Here is a 12,957-nt window from a genome sequence, read left to right on the forward strand (position 1 = left end):
AGCGGCACTGTCATGCCGAACTTACCTTTCCCCAATGGATTCCTCTTCTCTCAGGATCTGTTCATTTATTCCTCTCTGCTCTAGTTTTCTTTAAAAAACATAAGACAAAGTAGGGACTATTATGTCTTACGTAGGTTTCCTACGCCTGACCAGCTATGACAAGCAAGGAGCAAAGTGTGCTTCATTTTCTGTGGTCAAAGCGATTTCTCCTCCTTCTCCTCCCACAATTCTCACCTTTCCTCCGTGATCTCGCAATGCCTCCTGTCATTTTAGACAGAACGCCGGTGAAACTACCGAATTTCGTCCTAACAGAATGAGAAAAGTTTCTCCATTCGTGTTAGGATGCAATTCAGGACTTTTTTTCAGTTTGAAATTTCATTTGAATTAATGAAATTCTGATTCGTGCCACGACTGCATCTTGCAGCCGCTTAGTAGATAACTCCGTTATTCCCGTGGCTATCTACTACAAGGCTGAAAGACCTAAATTGGTCTTTCAGCCAAATTTACTAATACTAAGTAAAGATTACTTAGTATTAGTAAATTCTGCCCCATACTTGCAATATTGCGAGTACGGGCATGTCTACTAAACAGTGAGCAGTCCCCTAGTGTCCCCCCTCACAAGCCCCCACCGGCTGATCATGATAATGGGGGAGGGGAAGAACCTATTGTCCTGAGTAAAAAAAAAAAAAAAAAAAAGACGAAAATACCCCCTCCCTCCCATTAACTTTAAGGGCCCCCACCCGCCGCTTATGGGTGGAGGCCCGGGGGAGGACAATAGGTGTCTCCACCCACTGCCCCCCCCATTTTCATTTAAGGCCCCACACCCGCCACTCATGGGTGGGGACGGGGAGAGGACAATAGGTCCCGTCCCCTCCCCTCCATTTTTTCCCCGTTTGTTGCATAGCGCCCACTCGGAGTAACCATTTAAGTCATATATGTCAGCATTCCACTGCACTTGTCCTTTTACAAAATTGATGCCCTTGATATTACTTTTTTTTCTCCTCTCTTTTTTACATCAACAATTTAAATAAGCACACCAAGCACGACTGGGATGGAGAGGGTCGTACTCCTGATTTTCAACATATTTGAATATTTGGCTATATCACATGTATATATTATACACACACACACACTTTTCTGTGAGCATCTAGCAAAGGCATACATAATTATTTAAAGGTTTGTTTTTCGACCGTTAATTTAAAAAAAATAAATAAAAAAAGTGGGTTGGTCCATAACCTCACTGCATCAGAAATCCTTTAATAAACTGTGGTAAATATGGTGCTTATAATGCCCCGTTAACAGAAGGAATAACTCAGACAGACATGCTGGTACATACCTGTGAAAATGCAAGAAAGGTAACATAGGTAACACACGTGCATACTTATTTCATATTTAAAACATAGCAAAAAGTTGTGACTGTATGTAAACAAAGTAAACAACTGATGCACTGCCTTCCTACTCTGGCTGTTATTTTCTAGTCGTATTATATTTCTTGAAGGTTAAAAAATAAAAAAAATAAAAAAAGTTTCAAACCAGGATGCAGTTCCTTCCCATTGTGTCACAAGCATACAAGCATATAAGCATACATGTCACCACAAAGTTCAAAGTCAAGCCATGGGACATTTGCTATTGCTCTCTTTCGTCACATCCAGGCCTATTGTAAAATTATTTGAGGGAGGGGTCAGCGATAGTACTGCAGCTGACAAAACACAAAACAAATATACAGACATTCCCAAGCAAACAGGATTCTCTGGTAGCCAATAAAAATTTATTTGCTGAATAAACACAGCCGTATATTTTCTATTTACACAAATAAAAAATAAAAATTGAATTTGTAGTTTGTGCAAAGTGTTATCCGCTTTTCCCAGCAGGAACACATTATCACAGTGTTAAACTATTGCTTTTTAAAGAAATTTACACAGCTACTCTATGACAGGGAAACGCTCTGTACCACTCAAATAACACGCCACAGTTAATGTAACAATGTGCAAAGTAATGGAACCCTGCTGATTGAAATAGATTTAGATTGCTATTGAGGTCAGATTTCATGCACTTGTATCTTGTATGCAGGCTTGTTTGCAAATAAATGTTTCTCCCTGTCTCTCACTGACATTTGAGGGGTTTTCAGTCTCTGAATTCCATTTTTTTTTGCAAAGACTCCTAAGGCATAATTTCCTCTTGCCTGGCGGCGCTCGGGTTGGGGTGGTAAGTGAAATCTACCTTAAGCTTTCCCTACTTTTTGCCACCACATTCCCCTTTATTTGTCTCTTCCTTAGGCATTGTACACTGCGTTAGAAAATGCTTGTCATCAGCAATCTGTGAAGGCCGATGAGAAATGTCAGGATGTGGCAACAGAAGATCCACCATTGTCCATGCTTTTTCCTTCACTGGATCTTTTCTACAATGAATAACGGACTCAAAGAAAACCTATGAGGAAGGTTGTGTTTCCCATAATTCTCATGGAAAATATACAGCTGTATTTTAAACTATTCTCCCTGCAGTTGGAGCCCACATGCAAGCAGCTGTTGGACAAAAATGTAAAAATAAAAACACTACATCTTCCATCATGCAATAAAAACGAACCACCAAGATACATTCACTCACATTTAGGGCCATTCACTGCAGCCATAAGGGTCATTCACTGCCGGCAACACCGCAGGTTTCACAGTGACGAACGATTGTTATACGTTGCGTAGCGCTTCCTTTAGAACACTGATTATTTTCAAAGTTCAGTGACATTACCCCTTGCAGATAAGAAAGGAGCTGTAAGACTAACTGTCCAGCCCGCAAGACTAAATATAAATAAAATAGAACTTTAACTATATGGAATGAGTTTTCCAGACACCCACACATTAGGTGCAATGTGTAGGTTAAGTTATAGTTATGATGTTTTTTATTACTCAATTTCTAATAAATTATAGTTTTTCTGGATATGAAAAAACAAAACACCTGAATATCCTATTGCAGTATGTACCATTTGCTACAAACTAATGCCACAATGTTCTACCGACAAAAGCTTAGATAATCTCAGCAGTGCTATAGAAAATTACATGAGTTTGACTGGCTAAGGGACTTCCTGGTTTGGGAGTTCAAAGTTACCCAACATAAGGTTTTGCAGAAACGTAAAAGGGACAATAAATTCACCAAAACAACTTTAGTTCAAAGGACCACTATAGGCACCTAGACCACTTCAGCTCAATGAAGTGGTCTGGGTGCCAGGCCCCCCTAGTTTTAACCCTGCAGCTGAAAACCCTGACAGCCACTAGAGGCCGCTTCCACGATTTACACAGAGTAAATCACATCTTACGGAGTCCAGCGTCAAAAAAGATTCCCATAGGAAAGCATTGAGTAATGCTTTCCCATGGACGGGTTTGAATGCGCCGCTGGCCGCACGTTCGGCTCCACTCAGGAGCTGATGTCAATGAAGAAGGAGAGATCACCAGTGCTGAGGGAGCTCGGCGCTGGATTAAGGTAAGCAAATAAATGGTTAATTAACCATTTATATGCCGCGGAATGGGGGCCTAGTCACTCTATAGCATTAGGAATACATATTTATATTTCTAACGCTATAATGTTCCTTTAATCAGGCAGTTTGTGTGTGTGTATATATCATGTTCTTGCAGTCTCATTGCTCAAATCTTGGCTATCTAGAAGTTTCAGTTTATGCAGCCCTAAAAATGCCTTCCTTGGATGTGACTCACATGGCCTGCATGAGAACAAAAATGGGTTAAATTGTAGATGTTAAACATTTCTAAAGTAAGTTATCTCCTGCTCTGTAAATTCAATTTTAAATCACAAGCAGGAGGCTCCTGCACAGTCTAGCAGGATATTATCAGGCAAGGGTTAATATAGTCTAAATAAATAGAATATGTAGTAAAGGACGTTTAAATATTAGATCTCTAAAGTGATTTAACTCCTAAATGGCAGAGCCATTCAGAACCTAAACTGAGCAGTGAGACATGGTCTATATCAGACCATGCCCAAAAGGTAGATCCCCCGATGCTTTAAAACTTCAGCTTTCATGATGCTTTGTCATTCTAAAGACATGCAAAGTATCGTGGGAGTTGTAGTTCTACAACAAGTGGGGATCTACCTTTTGGGCACCCCTGGTCTATACACAAATACATTGATTCATTAAGCTAAAGTTTCTTTATGAATCAAGTGTCCCCTTAAGTAATAGTATCAGCTTTATATTCTTTCATTTATTGTTTTTCACTCATTTTAATGCATTATCTATGTGGGGTCATATCCAACATAGAATTCCTTTTTAAGATGCGTTTCTCATCTAAACAAAAATGTTACATGTTGCCAGTTCAACAGAGTCAGAAATAAGAGCCATTATTCACTAGCAGTTGTCCTGAACACAGATGCATTCTTTTAATTCTACATGTTTTGGGGCTTAGAAGGATCCTTTATGCTTGTTGCACCTGCTACTTCAAGCCAGAAATAACAAATCTTTTAGAATTTGGGAGCCAGACAGATATCCAATAGCTAACCTGGGTGGTTTCTTCTATTTTTATTATTCACTAAAGTGGGCATTTTTTGAAATTCAATATGAATGCAAAGTGAATTTCAAATGTAAGCCCAAAATAGCCAAACTAGAGGCATACCTCACTTAGAGGATGTTTAAAGGCTATTTTGGTCTTAGATTTGAAATTCACTTGGAATTCATGAGTCAGATGAACCCGATAAGTATTTTAGAAAGGGAAATATTTTGAAAATCATGTAAAATAACAGTACAGGTGGTCTTCATTTAGCGACCTACATGTTTTATGATGGCTCACACTTATGCCTGGTCGTGGGGATCCCCTGCGCATGTCTATGTTCGAGGAAACTTCCTTGACCATAGATGACCACACAAGAGCAGGGAATCCCTCTTATCTATGTTCAGGGAAATTTCCCCGAATATAGACAAACACACCAGAGCAGGGAATCCCTTAACTCCTCACTTACCGACCAATTCGTTCTACGACCAGGTAGTAGGAACGGAATACCGGTTGGTAAGTGAGGAGTGTATGTATATTCATGCTCGACCACATTATTTTCAAGGGACCGATCAACTTCCAAATTGCTGAAACACACATAGTGATCTGAATTGACTGTCATCTCATACAGGAATACAGGGTAATAATTTGCCCAAATCTTAACCACTATTATAGGCAAACTATAGGCACAAAGACCACTTCATCTCATTGAAGTGGTTAGAGTGCAGTGCCCTCTTCCCTTTACCCTGCAATGTAAAAAAAAAAAAAAAAAAAGTGCAGTTTTAGAGAATTTACATTTCATTGTTAAAGGGACACTATTGTCACCAGAACAACTACAGCTTAATGTTGTTTTTCTGGTGAGTAAAGTCAGTTCCTGCAGTCATTTTCATGTAAACATGGTCTTTTCAGAGAAAAGACAGTGTTTACATTGCTCCCTTGGGAGACATCCAGACCGCCACTAGAGGTGCTTCCTGGGTCAGTGCTGTACGATCTTGGTTTCTCCACTCTCTTTCACTCCCATGTGGCATCCTGACTTAAAGTTCTAGTAGGAAGTGATAGTTACTTGATGTCCTCTCAGTAAGGATGCAGCAATGGATTGCAAGATAGCACTGAAGCTGTCTCAGTGGTTAAAGCATGTGGATAAAATGTGCTGGAGCTCCCCATCTACTCTCATCAGCCTGGTTTTGGGGTGGTTAACTAGGTATTTCATTGTGTGTGAGCATTGCTCAAAAGTGCGTATAGTAATTGAGAATGTTGGCCTTCACTACTAAATGGTAAAGAAATTTTAAATGTATGCAGAGAATGCTCAACAATTAGAAAACCTTTCTCTAAACAAAATTATCATAAAAACACAGACCTTGAAATCTTGTGCTCACCCAATTAATCATGGCTAACTAAGGCAAACAGAGCATAAAATAAACACTGTTTGCTCAGTTTATTTGCTTGAATTATCAGAAAAGGGAAAGAGTTTAATGGAGACTGCCTTCCATTGCAGAAAAGGAACCACACCTTTTTACTCTAGATGAAGCTGAAACATTGCAAGCTAGCCAACGTCCATTAAATATATCACAAGAGTATCTTCACCGAAACAGAAAACAAACAGTGCGACACAGAAAGAGAAAAAAAAAAAAAAAAAAAGTTCCAACCAATCACAGCACATTCAAAATATACACCCGCTTTACCATACTAGCTCAGAATGGAAGCAGTACGGGTGCCTGATAGGTAGGTGTTAAATCATTACTAAACAGTTGATCGTTCATAGTCAGATGGCACCAGGCACTATAACCACTACAGTGCTCTCTATTTAAAAAGGTTGCATCCATTGTAATGAACTCCACTCAACATATCAAGACCTCAACCTCTGACTCCTGAACATAAATGTTTATAACAATATATGGCTATTTAGAATTCAAACCCCTATGCTGTCTTAGAGCAGAACAAAGCAAGCCAGTAGTGAGACCTAAGGTTTCAGAGATACACTGGCTGCATGAATGATGTCACGGAATGTCATTAAAGTCCAATGCCACAGAATGTAGACCTAACCTACAGGAACTTCTATTGTTCCCTTGTCCATTCAAACAGAAAGCCTGGAAAAGGAAGGGGGGGTTCCTGCAATGGAAAGTACAGATGATTTCACAGGATTTCCCAGCTCAGTTTTGCTCTAACCGGTTTTATTTTTATGACTGCTTTAAGAGATCTACTAGAACTATTCTATTATATGGCCATACTGGAATAGCACTTTTGCCTAGTTAAAATGGCTGCAGGTAAAAAAAACAAAACAAAAAAAAAAAAAACACACACAAAAACAAAGAAGTAATTGGCCAGTTTGCTTGTGATCTGTTAGTAGTAATTGGCCAGTTCGCTAGTGTTCTGTTAGTGATTTAACGCTCAAGCTATTATCCTGCAGCAAGACACACCTATTTATAATTAATTTCCTTTAGTCAGTTTGCATGAAAGAATGCAAAAACAAGGCAAACACTTGAACAGGGGGTATTCCTAAATGTGACTGCAAAGACAAGAAAGTGAGATCTAAACCAGTTGAAAGGAGTTTTACACAGTGGCATTAGTAATCCATTTTGATTATCCATTTCATGCCTGACAAATATGCTTGCTGCTTCTCTACAAGTCTAATAAGACACATAGGCATAGCTTCTAATAAAGAAACCAGTAAGAATTGCATGTTATGGAATACAATTTGTTATCTGAACATACAACTGTGGCTAAAGAGACACTTGTCACCATAGAAATACAGTGAAGATCTCAGATTATGTGATGCTTACATCCCACACACAGGAATGCTCATCGCTAGTAAAGAACGCTGCTCTTAACCCATGCTTGGCCAACTTGAAGGTCTAAAGCTTTCAAGGACACTGGGAACTTGCTTAAATATTAAACTGAACTTGAGTGTTTATGTTTGTAGGAATAAAAACAAAGGAGAAAATTAAACACTTTAATGTGTATATTTATTTAGATTAAAATCACTGGTCTTTTTTTGTATTAGAAAAACCAAAAACAAACCATAAACTATTAATAAAAGAATTAGCAAAGGCTGGGCAGATGTGAATGCTTGACTGCAACTTTATCAGATAGTAGGAGGCATACAATGTAAACAAGCAAAAAACAACATTTAAATAGACGGTTTTAAAGAAGCGTGTTCTGATCTGGTGGAAAATGTTCACATTGTGCGTTGGGGTTTATTCACTTAAAAAGAAACAATAGTCCCGAAAATAATCCTTATTTTGGAGCTATAGATTCTCTGCTTAATATAATTAAGTAAAAAAAAATATATAATAAAAAAAAAAAAAAATTATAACACCGTTTCCAGGGTTGTAACTTATCCACTGCAGCCTCTAGCAGTCTAGCTCTTCCTTTGGTGATGTCAGCTTGAATGGTGACATCACCCGCAATCTCTTCCAATCCTTTGTTTTTTTTGTAGAGCAACAATGGAATGGATTAGGGATGCGAGGCCAAATGCTGCACTCCACCAATCAAAAATGCCAGGACTGAGTTTCACTGGGGTTTGAAGGAGAAGAAGCTTTCCTGGGTTGTCAGAAAGACAGCCAACTGTTGATGTAGAGGTTGATGTAACTCTGCAATGTAAACATTGCAGTTTCTAAAACACTGCAATGTTTTATACCGCAGGGCTAAAATGACAGGACCACTGCACCCAGACCACTTCATTGAGATGAACTGGTCTGATTTTAGTAATCTACGGTTCACTAAATAAGGGAGTGTTACAACAATCTAACATAACTGAAGTGGAAGAATATATCACTAGATATGTTTTTGGACTTCAATTATTTTTTTTCCTGCTTTATTGTTCAGTTAATACACCCCTTTGAAAGTGGTTTGCAATGTGAAATGCTGTGTCCACATGTAACAGCAATATACCAGTGGTTTCTTTTTTTAAAGCAGGAAGATGTTCAGGAACTCCACACCCAGCCCAAGAGAAGGAAATCAAATTCCATGCCTGAAGGTCTAAGCACCGTGAAGACAATATCTGTTTGTCATTGTCCTGAAACAGGAATTTGTTATCCCCGTTTCACTTTACTTCAAAAATATCTGTTGAAGAAGAGAGAAAAAAAAACCCACACACACAAAGAACACCAAGATGTTTGCCACAATAAACTCATCAATACCTGGGATAGGTAATTTACACCACCTACTACATTTTGCAATAGGGGTACACATATTGCTTGAATGCAGGCAGATGCATTTTGTTTCACAGGACCAAACCCTATTTATAATTAAAGGAACACTCCAGGCAACCAGACCACTTCTGCCCATTGGAGTGGTCTGGGTGCCAACTCCCACTACCCTTAACTGCAATAATTACCTTGCAGGGTTAACTCCACCTCTAATGGCTGTTTACTAGACAGCCACTAGAGGACACTTCCTGCTTCATAACACAGAAAACCTGTGCTAGAGTGTCGCTGGACGTCCTCATGCTGTGTGAGGACCTTCAGCGTCGCTCAATACCCCATAGGAAAGCATTGAGAAACATTTTCAATGCTTTCTTATGGGGAGCTCTAATGCGCATGGGCGGTATTGCCGCGCATGCGCCTTTGGTCTCTTCGGCCGGTGGGCTTGATCAGTCTCGCCCACCAGCCGACGTAATGCAGAGGAGGAGCGGCGGAAGAAGCAGCGACGTGGGACATGTCGCTGCCTCTGGTAAGTGACTGAAGGGGTTTTCACCCCTTCAGCAACCAGGGATTGGGAGGTGGGAGGGAGAGGGGACCTGCAGTGCCAGGAAAACGGATTGTTTTCCTGGCACTGGAGTTTCCCTTTAAGCAGATCACTGGTGAAAAGTCATATTCATCTTTACACCGTTAGCCTTAGTAGATAAGGGAGAGCTACTGACATAGCAAGGGGGAACAACTGTCAAAAGTCATATGATAGACTGCAAATCTACCCCTGTATTTGCAAACATATGAGCTCCAGCACATTGTATCCACATGCTTTAACCACTGAGACAGCTTCAGTGCTATCTTGCAATCCATTGCTGCATCCTTACTGAGATTGCAGAGAGGACATCAAGTCATTATCACTTCCAGTCAGGATGCCAAGTGGGAGTGAAAGAATCTTTTGATCTCCCCTGACAAACAGGGTTGCAAATTCTCAATGCCTGGCACAACTTCTTTGTAGCAATTATGACCTTGCACTGTGGATTTGCCAAGCATTGGAGAAGAACTTGAAAATGTTAAGGCCAAGGACTGAATTGTAACTATGTCATATAACCAGAAGTAAGACATGCAACTCCAGCTGAGGTAACAAAGAAAGTCAGTGCCACACAATCATTCTACTTAGAGATGTTAAATGTACTACAAAGCAGCTAATGCTATATAAGAAAAGTAGTTTCCGCTGCCGAAGTACAACTGCATTGTGATAATGAATGGTTTCTCAATGTTCATTTAAGGGTTCAATATAACTGGTGACTCCCAACTTGTTACAGATTCTTTTATTATTATTTTTTCCCCAAACAGTTTTTATTTACCGTAGAATGCTGGTAAAAAAAAAAAAAAAAAAAAGTTGCACAAAAATACATTGTGAGGTCATTTTTATTTTTTTATTATTATTTTTTTTTTTTTTTAACATTTCTGCAATGTGCTCACATGTGTAAAGAATTTATACAGGTAATAAACAAATCTGATAGACTCAGGAGGCAAGACAATATATCACAATGGATTTAATCGCTACTTTAATAATAGAAAGTAACTATATAAATTAGATGGCAGACTAACTGATGACTCCCCCAAAAATGGGTCATCTTAACAAAAAGGAAATACAGGTAGTTGATTAGAAAATCATCTTATCTCAAAAATGATTACTCGTTATAACAGACTCACAATGGACTACATATTAGTTTCTGAAAGATATTGTATTCAGTATTCTGCTTTGTTGATCAGAACAATAGCTCACAATACCTGTGGCTCACACACCTGTTAGGAAGCCTGAAGCTAAAACTGATATGCAATCTTCTGTGTCAAAACACAGATTTATTACTGAGAATTCGGGAGAAATTATGGCTGTGCATCCAAGCCACAAACGTCAAGATTGCAAAAGTGTCTAGCATTCTAACACTATATTAAAACTGTAAAAATAATGTTTTGTACAATTGTCAAATATTTCAATCTAGTGAATATTTTATTTAAAAACCCATACAATCCTGTTTTTTTACTCGACTGTTTTTCTTTTTGTTGTCATGTGACACATAGGGACCTGGAGTTACGTTTCCTTAGTTTAATTCACTTTATCCAATAGTCGAGTAAAAAACAGGATTATATTTTCTAGTTATTACAATGCATTAATTCTTGCAAGTCAATTTAATACTAATATATAAAATCAGTTGCTGATGACTATATATTGTTGTTCTGGAATATTTGCTTTTATCATTAAGAGTACAATAGTAACACTTCCTTCACCTCCCGTGAAGGCCAAAATGTCCAGAAAATTGGCAAATGTATATTGGTCACCGGCCTTTGGCATGTAAAGGAAGTGCCTTATCTCTTCAAATAACCTTACGTCATAATCCACCATATGACTACAAGTGTATACTAATGAAAGCATTTACCATTAGAAGAACCAATTACTCTCAGCATTTTGCAACTACTGAACCTCAATTAGAGGTCTCCTCTTTCGCTCTAACAAATATTTTCATGCTGTCCTCTTCAATCAAATTCTGGGAAGAAAGAGACCACTGATTCTTTCTCAACAGTTGTCCTCAGCTATCATCAGACAGGACAGCAGGCCACTTGTATGAATAGAATAGGAGGGGGGAGAAAGGGTTTATTATGAATGAATCCCTTTCCTCCTCATCTAAAAGGGCTATTCATGTGGAAGGGGGTCAGAAACAGGATTACATGAATTATTTCCTCTTCCAAACCACAAGATAATTAACTGCTTAATAATAAAAAAAAAAAAAAAAAAAAAAAGCCATAATCGAGTGTCATTGTTTGGCAAACAAACTATATAAAATAAACTTGCCCTAATAACTGAATATTGCAATTCATCCAATAGCAATAATATATGACAACATTGAAAGTGATATACAGAGGACAATGCACTAATAATGAGTGGGGCATAAATATCCCAGAAAATAAGTCACAGAGATGTTCAGTGTGTTCTGAAGGTTACTTGTCAAAGCATGGAGTGCATGTAACGCATTGTTAGTCTGCTAAAGGCAGGGTCATTACATACTGTGCAACACAAACACAAGCAATGCTAAAACTAGTACACAGGAGTTGCCCTGAAGTTCCTGTCGCTGTTCTCCGGTCCCATACCACAGCATTTGGGGTAAACAAATTACCTTTAATTCCTTTACGAAGCACCATCACACAGTCCACCACTGTAAAATCTGCACACCGACTGGCAGTTTAAACAGACGGGGAGGAGGGCCCTGCTGCTTCCAAACTGGAGGATTCGTGCTAGCCCATATGGCCTAGGGAGGTGGTTTTCCGGAGGATAAGATCAGGAAGGAATAAAGAGGAAGGGCTGGGATACATGGCCTAGTCTGTCTCACGAGTTCCCGATCTAAGCCATAGCTCAGGACACTAGAACACGAGGAATCACCAGGGGAGCAGCTCTGATTCTTGATCATGGAATGTTATGTATCGCAACAGGATACAATTTACAACACTGGAGAAGCAGCCTCATGGTTCTCACCCCTGCTCTTACCTGTGTGCCCCCAGACCCGTCACATAAGTTACTTGTCCCTGAGAAAGAAGATCCAGATGATAAGGAGTAGGGAATCTCTTCCGCTCTCTCACACCAGTAGGGATCTAGAAGCCATAGGAAGTGCGGTTCTGCTGCAGCCACTCCATGTTCCCGATGAATCCCTGGCCCGTGCACTTTGATCTCTTTCCTCCTCCTCCAGAAATCAGAGGCTGACACATCCAGGGTCCGGTCCTGCAGCCTGATCTCTCCCACCCTCCCAGCACACAGGCTCACATATCTAGGGGGCGGGGATGAGAGCAGGAAAGCAGATGAATCACTGACAGGGTACACGGGCTGCAGCACACTCAGGAGCAAGTGGTGGCACGGTGCAAACTTGCCGGCTCTTAGTATTGGTGTGAGTGGAAGGTGCAGATCCTCCTCCTCCTTTCCCTGTGCGTGGTTTGCTCCCAGCTCTGTGTGGGAAGAGGAGGAGGGGCAGCTGAGCTAAATAAAAGCATACCATGCAACATGGCTGCCTCTATCATACTGAAAAAGACATGTGAATTAGTGTAGAAAGGGAGAAAGATTCTTTAACAATGGAAACCGTAGCCACAAATGAATTCTGAGTCGCTATTTTATCTTAATATGACCTGCTCTTCGTTTACAGATATAGCACACAATGTTAAATCATTCTGTAAAAATTAGTCCATTTAAAGGAAAACCACTGCTTCTCTGGAAATTACACCTTCGAGTAAACATTTAAATTCACCTATAACTTGTGTTAACATTTTCTTCATATGTTGTCTTGTTTAGAGATGTA

General features: G+C 39.5%; 1 protein-coding gene across 1 annotated transcript in view; it reads right to left on the minus strand.

The window, feature by feature from the left end:
* The window catches only part of YES1 (YES proto-oncogene 1, Src family tyrosine kinase), a 66,311-nt gene extending 53,753 nt beyond the window's left edge, over positions 1-12,558 (minus strand). Inside the window, exon 1 of the mRNA XM_063451506.1 lies at positions 12,159-12,558. The gene's annotated coding sequence lies outside the window, so the exon portion shown is untranslated. The remainder of the gene's footprint in view (positions 1-12,158) is intronic.
* Between the last annotated feature and the right edge of the window lie 399 nt (positions 12,559-12,957).

This window comes from Pelobates fuscus, chromosome 4 (genome assembly GCF_036172605.1).
Source record: "Pelobates fuscus isolate aPelFus1 chromosome 4, aPelFus1.pri, whole genome shotgun sequence".
NCBI lineage: Eukaryota > Metazoa > Chordata > Amphibia > Anura > Pelobatidae > Pelobates > Pelobates fuscus.